Source organism: Pongo pygmaeus, chromosome 1, assembly GCF_028885625.2.
Source record: "Pongo pygmaeus isolate AG05252 chromosome 1, NHGRI_mPonPyg2-v2.0_pri, whole genome shotgun sequence".
Lineage (NCBI taxonomy): Eukaryota > Metazoa > Chordata > Mammalia > Primates > Hominidae > Pongo > Pongo pygmaeus.
In genome coordinates, this window is record NC_072373.2 from 114,939,533 (window position 1) to 114,956,083 (window position 16,551).

Below are 16,551 nucleotides of genomic sequence, written 5' to 3' on the forward strand. Positions count from 1 at the left end.
GAATGCTGGTCCAATGAACAGCAGCAGAACTGTAAACAAGAGATGAAGCCAAGAATCAGAGTCAAATGGGAATATGGTTAGATATATTTTAACTAATAGTGAAAAGTGGGAGAGGATAGGACACAAGCAGCATTAGACTGTCTACAGCTAACATTATCATGTATGCCAGACTAGCTTAAAGATGTGGAATCAGGGGAAGCTCCTCACTCCCCACATTCAGGTCTACCCTGCCAAGGCTGGCAAATCAAGGGTTTTCCCCAGATCTTTGCCCTCTAAAAGGTCCTAACATATCTTGGTATACCTTAGTCAAATTTCTTTGGGTTACAAGTATAACCTTCAAGCATCCCACAAGTTCAGAATCAAGGGGATTGCTTTTCTCTTTAATGTTCTATTAACATAGTCTTTTTGTTGTTGTTGTTTTGTTTTTTGAGTCAGGGTCTCACTCTGCCACCCAGGCTAGAGTGCAGTGGCATGATCACAGTTCACTGCAGCCTCAATTTCCTGGGCTCAAGCGATCCTCCCACCTCAGCCTCCCTAGTAGCTGGGACCACAAGCACACACCACCACACCCAGCTAATTGTTAAATATTTTGTAGAGACAGAGTCTCTCTATGTTGCCCAGGTTCTGTTAACACAGTCTAAGCCCTCATCTTATGTAACTTCGGGGAGTCTTGTCTACTCCCCAAGCATTTCTAAGATTCCCTGGGAAATGTTTACATCTTCCACAGACATACTCTTACTGTTTCCTGCAATCTCTTACTCCAGACTACCTCTTTGTTTCTCACAATATCTCTTCCTACTCTCTCAAAGTCATTTCTCCATCCTGACAGAAGTATCCCCTTAATACCTTATCCCAAGTATAGACATAGACATCTCCCTAAAATCCCAAAGTGCAGGAAATGTTAGGCTATAGTGTTATAAATTTAACTGCTGACTTCAAGATAAAAGAACTACAATAACACAGGAAAGATGATTATTTAAAACAAAACACAGCTATCATTACTCTAGAATCTACTGGCCATACTTGACCCCAGAGGGTTTCTCAGCAGTCATCTTTCCCTTTACCCTTCAGTTGGTCACAGAATTATAGAATACAGCTTCCCTCTCAAGGTCAGGACTACAGCAGCAGAAGTCCCTTCAAGGCTGCCTTTTCCTCCCCAAACCATAGTTTATCTTTCTCACAGACCCAGCCAGAGAAAAGTCTGTCCTTCTCTACCTATGGGCCACATTTCTTCCTTGAGGATGATTGACAGTGGGGATGTGCATTGTATTCAGGAAAGCACTCCTATTTCCTGCAATGCAAAGTATGATATGGACCCTGGCTCCAGGAAGCCAGTACATTATAGTTGACAGTACAGTTCCCAAAGTCTGATTTATTCAGCCTTAACTAGGACCATGTTGTTCACTGACTGTCCTGCTTAGGCACTGTTATGACAGACACAGTATAGTTCCTTTTCGCACACTGTCCTCCAGGTTACAGTGAAAAGGACTTCAGATCTGCATGCTTCTCTTCTGGTCTGTTCTTCCAATCTCTTTTGAGTGATTTTTTGTTTGTTTGTTTCTTTTTAGACAAAGTCCCATTCTGTCACCCAGGCTAGAGTACAGTGGTGCAATCTTGGCTCACTCCGCCTCCCAGATTCAAGCAATTCTCCTGCCTCAGCCTCCCAAGTAGCTGGGACTACAGGTGTGCGCCACCACGTCCAGATAATTTTTGTATTTTTGGTAGAAATGGGGTTTTGCCATGTTGGCCAGGCTGGTCTTGAACTCCTGGCCTCAAGTGATCTACCTGCCTCACTCAGCCTCCCAAAGTGCTGAGATTACAGGCATGAGCCACTGCGCCCGTCCTGAGCAAATATTTAAACCAAAGATACACACAATTCCCAAAGAAAATAATGATTATAGTCTATCATAGAGCAGCCTAAGTCTGGAATTTGAAGAAAACAATCAACTTTGTAGGCAGCCAGTTCTGTAAAAGATGAAATTGCAGGCAAAAGATGCACATAATTCATACTACTAACCCAAACATGTATCTAAAATGGAGGCATATTAATTTGTTTTCTATCACTGTGTCAGGGCCCTCCCCAAAACATTAAATAGTATTATTCATCACTCAATGATATGGTTGGGATTTGCATCCCCGCCCAAATCTTAGGTCAAATTGTAATCCTCAGTATTGGAGGAGGGGCCTGGTGGGAGGTGACTGTATCATGGGGGCAGATTTTCTTCTTGCTGTTCTCATGCTAGTGAGTGAGTTCTCACAAAATCTCATTTTTCTTTTTTTCTTTTTTTTTTTTTTTTTAAGCCGCCTTTGCTTTTATCATCTTGCAAAAATCAAAAGGGGGAACATGTTGGGAACAGGCCCCCAAGTCGGGCCATAAACTGGCCCCAAAACTGGCCATAAACAAAATCTCTGCAGCACTGTGACATGCTCGTGATGGCTATGATGCCCACGCTGAAGGTTGTGGGTTTACTGAAATGAGGACAAGGAACACCTGGCCTACCCAGGGCAGAAAACCACTTAAGGCATTCCTAAACCACTAACAATAGCATGAGCGATCTGTGCCTTAAGGACATGTTCCTGCTGCAGATAACTAGCCAGAGATCATCCCTTTGTTTTGGCCCATCCCTTACAAAATCTCATTTTTCAAAAGTGTGTAACAACTTCCCTTCTCTCCCTTCCTCCTGCTCCAGCCATGAAAGACATGCCTCCTTCCTCTTTGCCTTCTGCCATGACTGTAAGTTTCCTGAGGCCTCCCCAGCCATGCTTCCTGTACAGCCAGCAGAACCGTGAGCCAATTAAACCTCTTTTCTTTATAAATTACCCAGTCTCAGGTAGTTCTTTATAGCAATGTGAGAACAGACTAATACACTCAACATCTCCAAGACTAAAACAGATGACTAAAATACGTATATACAATTCCAAGCATCATTATTCAATATAGATATAACCTACAGTCCTTAAAATGACAATCTTTCTAGCTCAGGTGATTTGTCCATGTCTGCTTTCACCAGCTGTGACCAGAGGACAGGATAATACAAGCTCACAGTCCCTTAAATATACTTCCAAAATCCAAAAAATATATTAAAATTCAAGCTTTTTTATAACTCATTTGGCAGCAAACTGACTACCTCATATTATATACAAAAATTAACTCAAAATGGATAAGAAGCCTAAATGTACAAACTAAAACTATAAGACTCTCAGAAAGTAACATTTAGCCTAGGGGTTTTCAAATGGGGGCTTGTTTGCCCACTACAAAATATTTGGTAATTTTGTGAGACATGTTTATTGTGATGGCTGGAAGAAAATGCCACTAGCATCTAGTGAGTAGAGGTTAGAGATGGTGTTAAACATCTTTAAATGCACAGAACAGACTCCACAACAAGGAATTGTTATGTCTAAAGTGTCAATAGTGCTGGGGTTGAGAAATTCTACTTTAATCTCTAACATTTCTTCATTCACTCCACTGGTTCTCATCTATTTTGCTCCAAATCTTTCACAAGCATACTGAAAAATTTTGATCAATATGTAAAAATGTGTGCAGTGGAGTCACAAATTTACTTTCAGCACATGGATGTGCAAAGAAACTTTAGCTGATTTTCTATAACAAATTTGCTTTTTCTTGTGAGCCCCCATACCCACTCCATTAGGTGATATGGGGAAAAAACCCCTAGCTTTTAATTGAGTCTGATAAATTTGGACTGATTAAGTAATTGAACAGTCTCTTAAGGTGAATAGGATTCTTATGTATGATTTAGTCTTTCAGATTTCCCTCTCTTTTCCCTGCTTTAATCTGTGATGGAGTGTGGATGTTTGGTGTTGGGGGTGAAGAGTGCCCCTCTGTCTCAACCCAACCCTAGCCTTGTGGAGGTGTTGCTGGTCCGAATCCATTCTTGGGCTAGTTTGCTCCATCCTCTCTAGGCTCACTGAGGATCTGGCAAACCTCCCTCATCATACTGGTGATGGTGGTGATAAAGATCTCATACCTCCCCAGAGCTGTACCACCCATGTTGTCCCATGTTTAGACAATGCTCCTTGGAGTCCTCAGCTCCAGGACCACTTTGGCACTTCCTGAAGTTGCAGTGAACTCCTCTGGTAAGATCCCTAGCCAAATTCTCATTCTCATCTCTGTAAAGCCTGTGAGACCCTCTGGGTGTCTACCATGTTGCTATCACCATTTTTCCTTTTATGTGGTGGCAGCAGCAGTGATGGTCATGGGGGTAGCTGGCAAGGAGTCTTTCTCTTTTCATTAGAATTAGACACAGATAGCAGACTTTTTGTTTAAAAAGAAATCTAGCTGAGTCGTTGGTTTTAGTTTTCCCCCAAGGTATGTGAAAGAAGCAGGAAGAGCCAACAGTCTTCTTTTGGTTTGAAAAAGAAATGCTATAATACCTTTTTTGAGTAATAATTATATCATTTTTACTTAGGCGAATATAATGTTATTATCATTAAGCAATCAATGAAAGATGTAGATGACTTTTAACCATTAAAAAACTTTATTTTTTAAGAAAAGTTTTAAGTTCACAGCAAAATTGAGTAGAAAGAATAGAAAGTTCCCATATACTCCCTGTCATTTCATTTAGAGAAATCAACCTTATATGTATATATTAGTTTCCTAGGATTGCTGTAACAAATTACCACTGTGTGGCTTAAAACAACAAAAATTTATTCTCTCACAGTTATAGAGACCAAAAGTCTGAAATCAGGGTGTCAGCAGGGTTGGTTACTTTGGAGTTTCTGACAGAATTCATTCCATGCCTCTCTTCTAGCTTCTGATGGCTAGAGGAAATCCTTCACATTCTTTGGCTTATAGACACCACTCCAGTCTCTGCCTCCATCTTTACATGACATTCTCTCCTGTGTGTCCCTGTATGTCTTCTTCTTTTGTTTCATAAGAACATCTGTCATTGGATTTACAGCCCACTCTAATCCAGGATGAGTTCATTTCAAGATCTCTTCCTTAATTATATTTTCAAAGACCTTTTTTCCAAATAAGGCCACATTCACAGGTACTGGGAGTTATAGTTTGGACACATCTTTTAGGGAAACACAATTCAATCTACTATAATGTGTATTTAAACCTTCTAGAAAATAGGGAACTCAATTAAAATATTATTACCAGGACAAGAAATTATTAAGACAACCAACCAGAATTACAGAATTTTAGATATTAAAGGTTACTTTCAGAGGCCACAGCAACAATCTCTGAAGTCACAGTGTCTTACAAAACTCTTAATTAAAATTAATATTTACAAGGAGAATTTTATGATACAAACTAGTATCTATTTACTGACCTTCTTGGAGAAGACTAAACATTTCTCCTTATCTTGTTAGTATTTTTTTCACCATAATTATGAAGGCCTGTGGTTTTTCAAGCCTAAGTCCTAGAAAACCAGCCATTCATTGGCAGCAATAGGGGAAAAAAACCAGCTCTGAGAGCTCAAAACTGACCATACGGGAAAAGAGAAAGGAGTAAAATAGGATACTTAATAAATTCAGTACAGGACATGAAATGCTTTCCATCTATGTTTCCCACCATAGATTATAAGTTTCTATAAAGATTTGCATTTTGAATTATTGAAAATTTTTTCCAGAGGTGGCATTAACAGGTATGGTATGGATGTGTGGACATGACTCAAAGGAGCTATGTGAGTGGTACTGGCCAGATAAAGTACAGTAGCTCTGCCCTTGCCTCTATTATTGGACCAATGGGGTCACCTTCTTGCAGAGCCCTGTACTCCCATACTTCTGCAGCATTTCTCATGTTCAGTGACAAAAGTAAGGCTGTTATCCTGTCTGTGTGGTATGGCTATAGCAATGGGCATGGTATTGGAAGAGGAATTTGCAATAAAATGTACAAGTCCCTCCCTCACTAGAGTTCAGGTGTGGCAGGAACATGGCCTTGTGGGTCAGATTTGGCATTTCGATCCTCAAAGGATCACTGGGGCAAGGTATACACCCAAAAAGAAGCAGAAGTGGAATTGTAAATAGGGTAGTCTGAGAGTTGAGCATAAAGTTAGGGAGACCCACAATTGCTTTCTGGCCCAAAGAGCAAGAGTGAAATAATAAGGAGCAAATGTAGCCAAGAAACAAGAGACAGACGGAAACTAGACCAGAACAAAAATAATTCAGAACAAGTAAAAGAGGTCTTGGGTAATTTGTATAATTTCCACAAAACAACACTAAAGATTGGTTTATTGATGGGTGAGGTGGAAGTGTTGGATTATCCTGAAATTTAGAACTCCCTTCAACTTCATGCCTCCCCAGTTATACTTCTGTGCATCTACCCAGAAGAACTGAAGGCAGGGAATAAAAGAATATTTGTACACTCATGGTCATAGTGTGACTGGCTTAAGTCCCACTGCTCAGCACTCAGTGACCAAATACAGGAGAAGCAAGGTGTGGTGAAAGAAGAGCAACTTTAGCATTAGCAACTAATGCTAGAAGTTGGGGAATGGCCAAAGGGCATTCTGGTTACAAATCTGGTGCCCCAGGTGAGGAACTGTATATTTTGATTGACTCAACCTGTACACCAGGTTTCCAATGAGTGGAGCAACTGGCTGTGGCGTGCACCAGGGCTTACCCACCCACGCTACCAGGCAGGATAGAGTCCACTTACAAACTCCAGCTTCTCATGGCTAGCTGACCTCACAGCTGGGACCTTAGGGAATTCCCAGCAGTTGCCAAGACTACTTTTGTCTTGGGGATTTTCCCTTCTCTCGCCTTCGTGTGTCCCTTATACTGGACCTGGTATAGGTCATCTGTGGTGCTGTGTAGGCCTCTGTGACATCTGGACTGAATGCAGGTCACTCTGTGGTGCCACCTGGGTTTCAGACAAGATCTCAGGACTTTTCTCCAGTCTTCCCTCTTTAGGATCAATTTGGAATGCTGGGTCTACATCAGATCTGTTTGTGTTTGTGTCTCTGTTTACTGTTACCCCTCCCTCCAAGAGTACTTTAGCAGTCTCTGTCCCACCCAATAAGACCAGTCTCATCTGCTTGTCAGAAGGCAGCAAGATAGGCTGCTTCTGTCCTCACTTGGGGAGAAATAGTTTTCAATTTCCTGGCCCCTGACATTGTCATCCTTTTTGGGAATCCAGAGTATTTCCTGTAACTGTGTCAAGCTTTGGGGGATGTAGTGGGGAAGCATGTGAACTTTTTCCTAGACTATCTGGGACTCCAGCTGGTTATATATTATTGCCAGTTTTTGTGCACATTTTTAACTAATCGGCAAATTATACTAAGGAAAATTCAGAGTTCAAATGGTTAGCCTGCAACTATAAAGTTAAGAAGTCTTCTAAAGCTATCAATTTATTTTCTTTTCGGCCTACTTTGAACCTGTTATTAAGCTACTGGTGTTGAAATAAAACTTACTGTTTCAAGGTTACTTGGAGATTTCATTTTTCTTATACACATCAGCCAGTTCTGGCTAAAATGGAAACATTAGAAACTCATTTGAAACTGACAGAGAAAAAAGAGGTAAAAGATGTTTTTAAAATCAAAACTGCCATGAAAACTACTTTACCCAAATTCTGGTCCACAGCTTTCCTTAGATTACCTATCAGGTTTTAGCCATGTGAACAGGTTCCAATCTCATCAGAAAAATAATTTGGATTCAGCTATCTTTTATAAAGTGGTGAGTTTGTATTGCTGTCTTATGGCTAGAGTTCTGAGGTAAAAGCTATTGGATCTTTGTGCATGTATGTATATATGTTTTGATAAGCTTATGGGTATGTACATGTATTATGTTATATGTTGTGTCTAGCATGCTACAAAATAGGCTTAAAAGTAAATGGGTACTCATAAATTAACTCCAAATGCTTTTCAAATTTACATGAATCTTTGGTAAATAAAACTGGCTTTAAAATTATTGACAAAAATAGGCTAGGCATGGTGGCTCACATCCATAATCCCAACACTTCGGGAGGTCAAGGCAGGAAGACAGCTTGAGCCCAGGAGTTTAGACAAGCCTGAGCAATACAGCAAGACCCAGTCTCTGCAAAAAATAGAAAAATTAGCCAGGTGTGGTGGCACATGCCTATAGTCCCAGCTATTCGGGAGGCTGAACTGGAAGGATTACCTGAGCCCAGGGAGGTCAAGGCTGCAGCGAGCTGTGATTGCACCGCTGCGCTCCATACTGAGCAACAGTGAGACTCTGTCTCAAAAAAAATTATTGGTAAAAATAGAAATGTCATCAGAATTGTCAGCATACATTTTTGTCTGAGTTTATTGAACAAATGATTTTATATTTGTCTCTGTCTCTATATTAAGATGTCAGGGTTTGTCACAAAGGTTGTGAGACTATAAACCCAGCCAAAAACAGAATAATCTTTGTGTGATTTTTTTTGTCAAAGAAGACTAATTTAATATTGTTGGTTCAATGAAAATAGCTGAATCTTCTGAGTTAACAGCAAAAGGCATTTAACTTTAAGGTTCTTACTTAAGTGTTCACCTGCTATTCCGACTTTAAAAATGATTAACTGGGAAATAACTTTAAATAATAATTAGTTTTGTATAATATCTCGGTTTTCACAAGTAATCTAGAGAAACTGTTAAAATGAAAAAATTGAGTACATGTAAGTAAGATAAATGCTTATAAGTGGACTTTATGTATAATTTTAAATTTTTAAATTATTTTGAATTAAGTAATAAATTCTCATTAAATGTCTGGGTAATTTCAATTAAGAAAAGGTTATGATATAGAAAAACATATTTCTAAAACTGTGGAATGGTCTCATCTATAAAATGCTAACATCCATCAGACAGTTCAGGGTTTTCTGCACTAAAATTTAAGGTTTCAAAGGATAAGTATTCTAGCTGATATACACTTCTGTAAGTTGTGTTCTTATTGAAAAAAATTGTGTCATTTGGAGGTTATTTGAAAGTTATTTATGGAAGAAGTTTAAAAAATCAGTAAGTAGGGGAGCGAGATGTGAAAAAAGTTATGGCATATTTTTGGTAAGGAATGCTATAAAGAAAAGAGAATAGTTTTAATGAAAAAGGATCTTGTATGGTAAATTTTTGTCCTAAAGCAAAATGACTGATTATTTAGGAAAGAGGACAAATTAGGAACCCCAAGCATGTCGTAGTTACGTGTAAGTTATGACAGGTTAGTGAAGGAGAATTTATCAAAGGAATTTTGTGTGTGATTAAGTTAGCTATAATTTTTTTTTTTTTTTTTTTTTTTTTTGAGACAGAGTCTGGCTCTGTCGCCCAGGCTGGAGTGCAGTGGCACAATCTCGGCTCACTGCAAGCTCCACCTCCCAGGTACACGCCATTCTCCTGCCTCAACCTCCCGAGTAGCTGGGACTACAGGTGCCCACCACCACGCCCAGCTAATTTTTTGTATTTTTAGTAGAGACAGGTTTCACCGTGTTAGCCAGGATGGTCTCAATCTCCTGACCTCGTGATCCACCCATCCCAGCCTCCCAAATTGCTGGGATTACAGGCGTGAGCCACTGCGCCCGGCCAAGTTAGCTATAATTTAAAAGGAAGTGTTTACAATAGTCTTTCTAAAGAATGATCCCCAGAGATTGGCAAGAGGGCCAAATAGGAAGAGTTACAGTCTGTAGCTCCCAGCAAGACCAACACAGAAGGCGGGCGATTTCCGCATTTCCAACTGAGGTATCCTGTTCATCTCATTGGGACTGGTTAGGCAGTGGGGACGGCCCACAGAGGGCGAGCAAAAGTAGGGTGGGGCATCACCCCATCCAGGAAGCGCAAGCAGCCAGGGGCCTCCCTCCCTGAGCCATGAGAAGCCGTGAGGGACTGTGCTATCTGGCTCAGATACTATGCTTTTCCTACGGTTTTTGCAATCCAATCCCCAGACCAGGAGATTCCCTCGTGTGCCTACACCACCAGGGCCCTGGGTTTCAACCACAAAACTGGGTGGCTGTTTGGGCACACACCAAGCTAGCTGCAGGAGTTTTTTTTTTTTTTCTTACCTCAGTGGTGCCTGGAACCCCAGCGAGACAGAACGTTTCACTCACCTGGAAAGAGGGTGGAAGCCAGGGAGGCAAGTGTTCTTGCTCAGCAGGTCCCACTCCCACAGAGCCCAGCAAGCTAAGAACCACTGGCTTGGAATTCTCACTGCCAGTCCAGCAGTCTGATGTCAACCTGGGATGATCAAGCTTGGTGTGGGGAGGGGCATCCACCATTACTGAGGCTTGAGTAGGCGGTTTTCCCCCAACAGTGCTAAGGAGGCCAGGAAGTTCAGATTAGGCAGAACGCACCACAGTGTGGCAAAGCAGCTGTAGCCAGACTGCCTCTCTAGATTCTTCCTCACTAGGCAGGGAATCTCTGAAAGAAAGGCAGCAGCCCCATCGGGGCTTATAGATAAAACTCCCATCTCCCTGGGACAGAGCACCTGGGGGAAGGGGAGGCTGTGGGCACAGCTTCAGCAGACTTAAATATTCCTGCCTGCCAGCTCTGAAGAGTGCAGCAGATCCTGACAAGGAGCATTCTCCCAGCACAGCGCTTAAGCTCTGCTAAGGGACAGACTGCCTCCTCAAGTGGGTCCCTGACCCCCGTGCCTCGTGACTGGGAGAGACCTCCCAACAGGGGTTGACAGACACCTCATACAGGAGAGCTCCAGCTGGCATCAGGCCAGTGCCCCTCTGGGATGAAGCTGCCAGACGAAGGACAGGCAGCAACCTTTGCTGTTCTGCAGCCTCCGCTGGTGATACACAGGCAAACAGGGTCTGGAGAGGACCTCCAGCAAACTGCAGCAGACCTGCAGAAGAGGGGCCTATTAGAAGAAAAACTAACAAACAGAAAGCAACAACATCAACATCAACAAAAGGACCTCCACACAAATACCCCATCCAAAGGTCATCAGCCTCAAAGATCAAAAGTAGATAAATCCACGGAGATGAGGAGAAAACAGCGCAAAAATGCTTAAAATTCCAAAAAACAGAATGCCTCTTCTCCTCCAAATGATTGCAACTCCTCTCCAGCAAGGGTGCAAAACTGGATGGAGAATGAGTTTGATGAATTGACAGAAGTAGGCTTCAGAAGGTGAGTAATAACTCCTCTGAGATAAAGGAGCAAGCTCTAACCCAAAGCAAGGAAACTCAGAACCTTGATAAAAGGTTATAGAAACTGCTAACTAGAATGACCAGTTTAGAGAAGAACATAAATGACCTGATGGAGCTGAAAAACACAGCACAAGAACTTCGCGAAGCATACACAAGTATCAATCAAGCAGAAGAAAGGATATCAGAGATTAAAGATCAACTACTGAAATAAGGCTTGAAGACAAGATTAGAAAAAAAAAAAAAAAAGAAAGAAAAGGAACAAACAGCTGGGCGTGGTGGCTCACGCCTGTAATCCTAGCACTTTGGGAGGCCAAGGCAGGCAGATCACCTGAGGTCGGGAGTTTGAAACCAGCCTGACCAATATGGAGAAACCCCATCTCTACTGAAAATACAAAAATTATCTGGGTGTGGTGGCACATGCCTATAATCCCAGCTACTCAGGAGGCTGAGGCAGGAGAATCGCTTAAACCCAGAAGGCAGAGGTTGTGGTGAGCCAAGATCATGCCATTGCACTCCAGCTTGGGCAACAAGAGCAAAACTCCATCTCAAAAAAAAAAAAAAGAAAAGAAAGAAAAGGAACAAAGCCTCCAAGAAATATGGGACTAGGTGAAAAGACCAAACCTATGATTGATTGGGGTACCTGAAAGTGACGGGGAGAATAAAGCCAAGTTGCAAAACACACTTCAGGATATTATCCAGGAGAACTTCCCCAACCTAGCAAGACAGACCAACATGCCAATTCAGGAAATACAGAGAACATCACTAACATACTCCTTGAGAAGAGCAACTCCAAGACACACAATCGTCAGATTCTCCAAGGTTGAAATGAAGGAAAAAATGCTAAGAGCAGCCAGAAAGAAAGGTCAGGTTACCTACAAGGGGAAGCCAATCAGACTAATAGCAGATCTCTCTACAGAAATCCTACAAGCCAGAAGAGAGTGGAGGCCAGTATTCAACATTCTTAAAGAAAAGAATTTTCAACCCAGAATTTCATATGCAGCCAAACTAAGCTTCATAAGCGAACGACAAATAAAATCCTTTACAGACAAGCAAATGCTGAGAGATTTTTGTCACCATCAGACCTGCTTACAAGAGCTCCTGAAGGAAGCACTAAATATGGAAAGGAAAAACCAGTACCAGCCACTGCAAAAACACACCAAAATATAAAGACCAGCAACATCATCAAGAAACTACATCAACTAATGTGCAAAATAACCAGCTAGCATCATGATTATAGGATCAAATTCACACATAAAAATATTAACCTTTAATGTAAATGGGCTAAATGCCCCAATTAAAAGACACAGACTGGAAAATTGGATAAAGAGTCAAGACCTCTCTGTGCTGTATTCAGAAGACCCATCCCACGTGCAAAGACACACATAGGCTCAAAATAAAGGGATGGAGGAATATTTACCAAGCAAATGGAAAGCAAAAAAAAAGCAGGGGTTGCAATCCTAGTCTCTGATAAAGCAGACTTTAAACCAACAAAGATCAAAAAGACAAAGAAGGGCATTACATAATGGCAAAGGGATCAACACAACAAGAGCTAACTATCCTAAATATATATGCACCCAATACAAGAACACCCAGATTCATAAAAACTAGTTCCTAAAGACCTACAAAGAGACTTAGACTCCCACACAATAATAGTGGGAGACTTTAACACCCCACTGTCAATATTAGATAGATCAATGACACAGAAAATTAACAAAGATATTCAGGACTTGAACTCAGCTCTAGACCAAGCGGACCTAATAAACATCTACAGAACTCTCCACCCACCCCAAAGCAACAGAATATACATTCTTCACAGCACCACATAGCGCTTATTCTAAAATCGACCACATAATTGGGAGTAAAACACTCCTCAGCAAATGCAAAAGAATGGAAATCATGACAACAGACTCTCAGACCACAGTGCAATCAAACTAGAACTCAGGATTAAGAAACTCACTCAAGGGAAGTGAGGAGCTCCTCTACCTGGCCGCCCCGTCTGGGAATTTAGGAGCACCTCTACCCGGCCGCCCCGTCTGGGAAGTGTGGAGCGCCTCTGCCCGGCCGCCCCTGCCCGGCCGCCCCGTCTGGGAAGTGAGGAGCGCCTCTGCCCGGCCGCCCCGTCTGGGAATTGAGGAGCGCCTCTGCCCGGCCGCCCATCGTCTGGGATGTGAGGAGCGCCTCTGCCCGGCTGCCCTTCATCTGGGATGTGAGGAGCACCTTTGCCCGGCCGCCCTTCGTCTGGGAGGTGATGAGCGCCTCTGCCCGGCCGCCCTTCGTCTGGGAGGTGAGGAGCACCTCTGCCCGGCCGCCCCGTCTAGGAAGTGAGCGCCTCTGCCCGGCCACCCCCGTCTGGGAGGTGAGGAGCGTCTCTGCCCGGCCGCCCCATCTGGGAAGTGAGGAGCGCCTCTGCCCGGCTGCCCGGTCTGGGAGGAGAAATTCTTCTGCCTTGGGATGCTTTTGATCAATGGCCTTGCCCCCAGCCCCCTGCTCTCTGAAACATGTGCTGTGTCAACTCAGGCTTAAATGGATTAAGGGCGGTGCAAGATGTGCTTTGTTAAACAGATACTTGAAGGCAGCATGCTGGTTAAGGGTCATCACCACTCCCTAATCTCAAGTACCCAGGGACACAAACACTGCAGAAGGCCACAGGGACCTCTGCCTAGGAAAACCAGAGACCTTTGTTCATGTGTTTATCTGCTGACCTTCTCTCCACTGTTATCCTATGACCCTGCCACATCCCCCTCTCCGAGAAACACCCAGAAATGTTCAATAAATACTTAAAAAAAAAAAAAAAAAAAAAAAGAAACTCACTCAAAACTGCACAACTACATGGAAACTGAGCAACCTGTTCCTGAATGACTAATGGGTAAATAACGAAATTAAGGCAGAAATAAGTTCTTTGAAACCAAGGAGAATAAAGAGACAACATGCCAGAATCTCTGGGACAGAGCTAAAGCAGTGTTTAGAGGGAAATTTATATCACTAAATGCCCATATCAGAAAGCGGAAAAGATCTAAAATCGACACCCTAATATCACAATTAAAAGAACTAGAGAAGCAAAAGCAAAGAAACTCAAAAACTAGCAGAAGACAAGAAATAACTCAGACCAGAGCAAAAAAGAAGGAGATCAAGACAAAAAAAAAAAAAAAAAAAAAACCCATCAAAAAAATCAACGAATCCAGGAGCTGGTTTTTTGAAAAGATTAACAAAATAGATAGACGGCTAGCAAGACTAATAAAGGAGAAAAGAGAGAAGAATCAAACAGATGTAATAAAAAATGATACAGGGGATATCACCACTGATCCCACAAAAATACAAACTACCATCAGAGAATACTATAAACACCTCTTTGCACATAAACTAGAAAGAAATGGATAAATTCTTGGACACATACAACCTCCCAAGACTAAACCAGGAAGAAGTTGAATCCCTGAATAGACCAATAACAAGTTCTGAAATTGAGGCAGTAATTAATAGCCTACCAACCAAAAAAAGTCCAGGACCAGGTGGATTCACAGCCGAATTCTACCAGAGGTACAAAGAGGAGCTGATACCATTCCTTCTGAAACTATTCCAAACAATAGAAAAAGAGGGACTCATCCCTAACTCATTTTATGAGACCAGCATCATCCTGATACCAAAACTTGGCAGACACACAACACAAAAAAAGAAAATTTCAGGCCAATCTCCCTGATGAACATCGATGTGATAATTCTCAATAAAATACTGGCAAACCAAATCCAGCAGCACATCAAAAAGCTTATCCACCATGACCAAGTCAGCTTCATCCCAGGAATGCAAGCCTGGTTCAACATACACAAATCAATAAACATAATCCATCACATAAACAGAACCATGTAAAAACCACATGATTATCTCAATAGATGCAGAAAAGGCCTTCAATGAAATTCAACATCCCTTCATGCTAAAAACTCTCAATAAGCTAGGTATTGATGGAATGTATCTCAAAATAATAAGAGCTATTTATGACAAACCCATACTCAATATCGTACTGAATGGGCAAAAGCTGGAAGCATTCCCCTTGAAAACCGGCACAAGACAAGGATGCCCTCTCTCACTACTCCTGTTCAACATAGTATTGGAAGTTCAGGCAAGGGCAATCAGGCAAAAGAAAGAATACAGGGTATTCAAATAGGAAGAGAGGAAGTCAAATTTTCTGTGTCTGCAAAAGACATGATTGTATATCTACAAAACCCTATTGTCTCAGCTCAAAAACTCTTTAAGCTTATAAGCAACTTCAACAAAGTCTCAGCATACAAAATCAATATGCAAAAATCACAAGCATTCCTATACACCAATAATAGACCAGCAGAGAGCCAAATCATGAGTGAACTCCCATTAGCAATAGCTACAAAGAGAATAAAATACCTAGGAATACAACTTACAAGGGACGTGAAGGACCTCTTCAAGGAGAACTACAAACCACTGCTCAAGGAAATAAGGGAGGACACAAACAAACGGAAAAAAAAAATTCCATGCTCATGGATAGGAAGAATTGGTATCATGAAAATGGCCATACTATCCAAAGTAATTTATAGATTCAGTGCTATTCCCATCAAGCTACCATTGACTTTCTTCACAGAACTAGAAAAAACTACTTTAGATTTCATATGGAACCAAAAAAGAGCCCATATAGCCAAGACAATCCTAAGCAAAAGAACAAAGCTGGAGGCATCACACTACCTGACTTCAAACTATACTACAAGGCTACAGTAACCAAAACAGCATGGTACTGATAGCAACACAGATATATAGGCCAATGGAACAGAACAGAGGCCTCAGAAATAGCACCACACATCTACAACCATCTGACCTTCAGCAAACCTGACAAAAACAAGCAATGGGGAAAGGATTCCCTACTTAATAAATGGTGACGGGAAAACTGGCTAGCCATATGCAGAAAACAGAAACTGGGCCCCTTCCTTATGTCTTAAACAAAAATTAACTCAAGGTGGATTAAAGACTTAAACATAAAACTTAGAACCATAAAAACCCTAGAAGAAAACCTAGGTAACATCATTCAGGACATAGGCAAGGACTTCATGACTAAAACAACAAAAGCAATTTCAACCGAAGCCAAAATTGACAAATGGGATCTAATTAAACTAAGAGCTTCTGCTCAGCAAAAGAAACTACCATCAGCTTGAACAGGCAACCTACAGAATGGGAGAAAATTTTTGCAATCTATCCATCTGACAAACGGCTAACCTCCAGAATCTAAAAGGAACTTAAACAAATTTACAAGAAAAAAAACAACCCCATCAAAAAGTGGGCAAAGGATATGAACAGACACTTCTCAAAAGAAGACATTTATACCTGGTGTGGTGGCTTATGCCTGTAATCCCAGCACTATGGGAGGCTGAGGCGGACGGATCATGAGGTCAGGAGATCAAGACCATCCTGGCTAACACCGTGAAACCTCGTCTCTACTAAAAATACAAAAAAAAAAAAAAAAAAAAAATTAGCCGGGTGTGGTTGTGAGCGCCTGCAGTCCC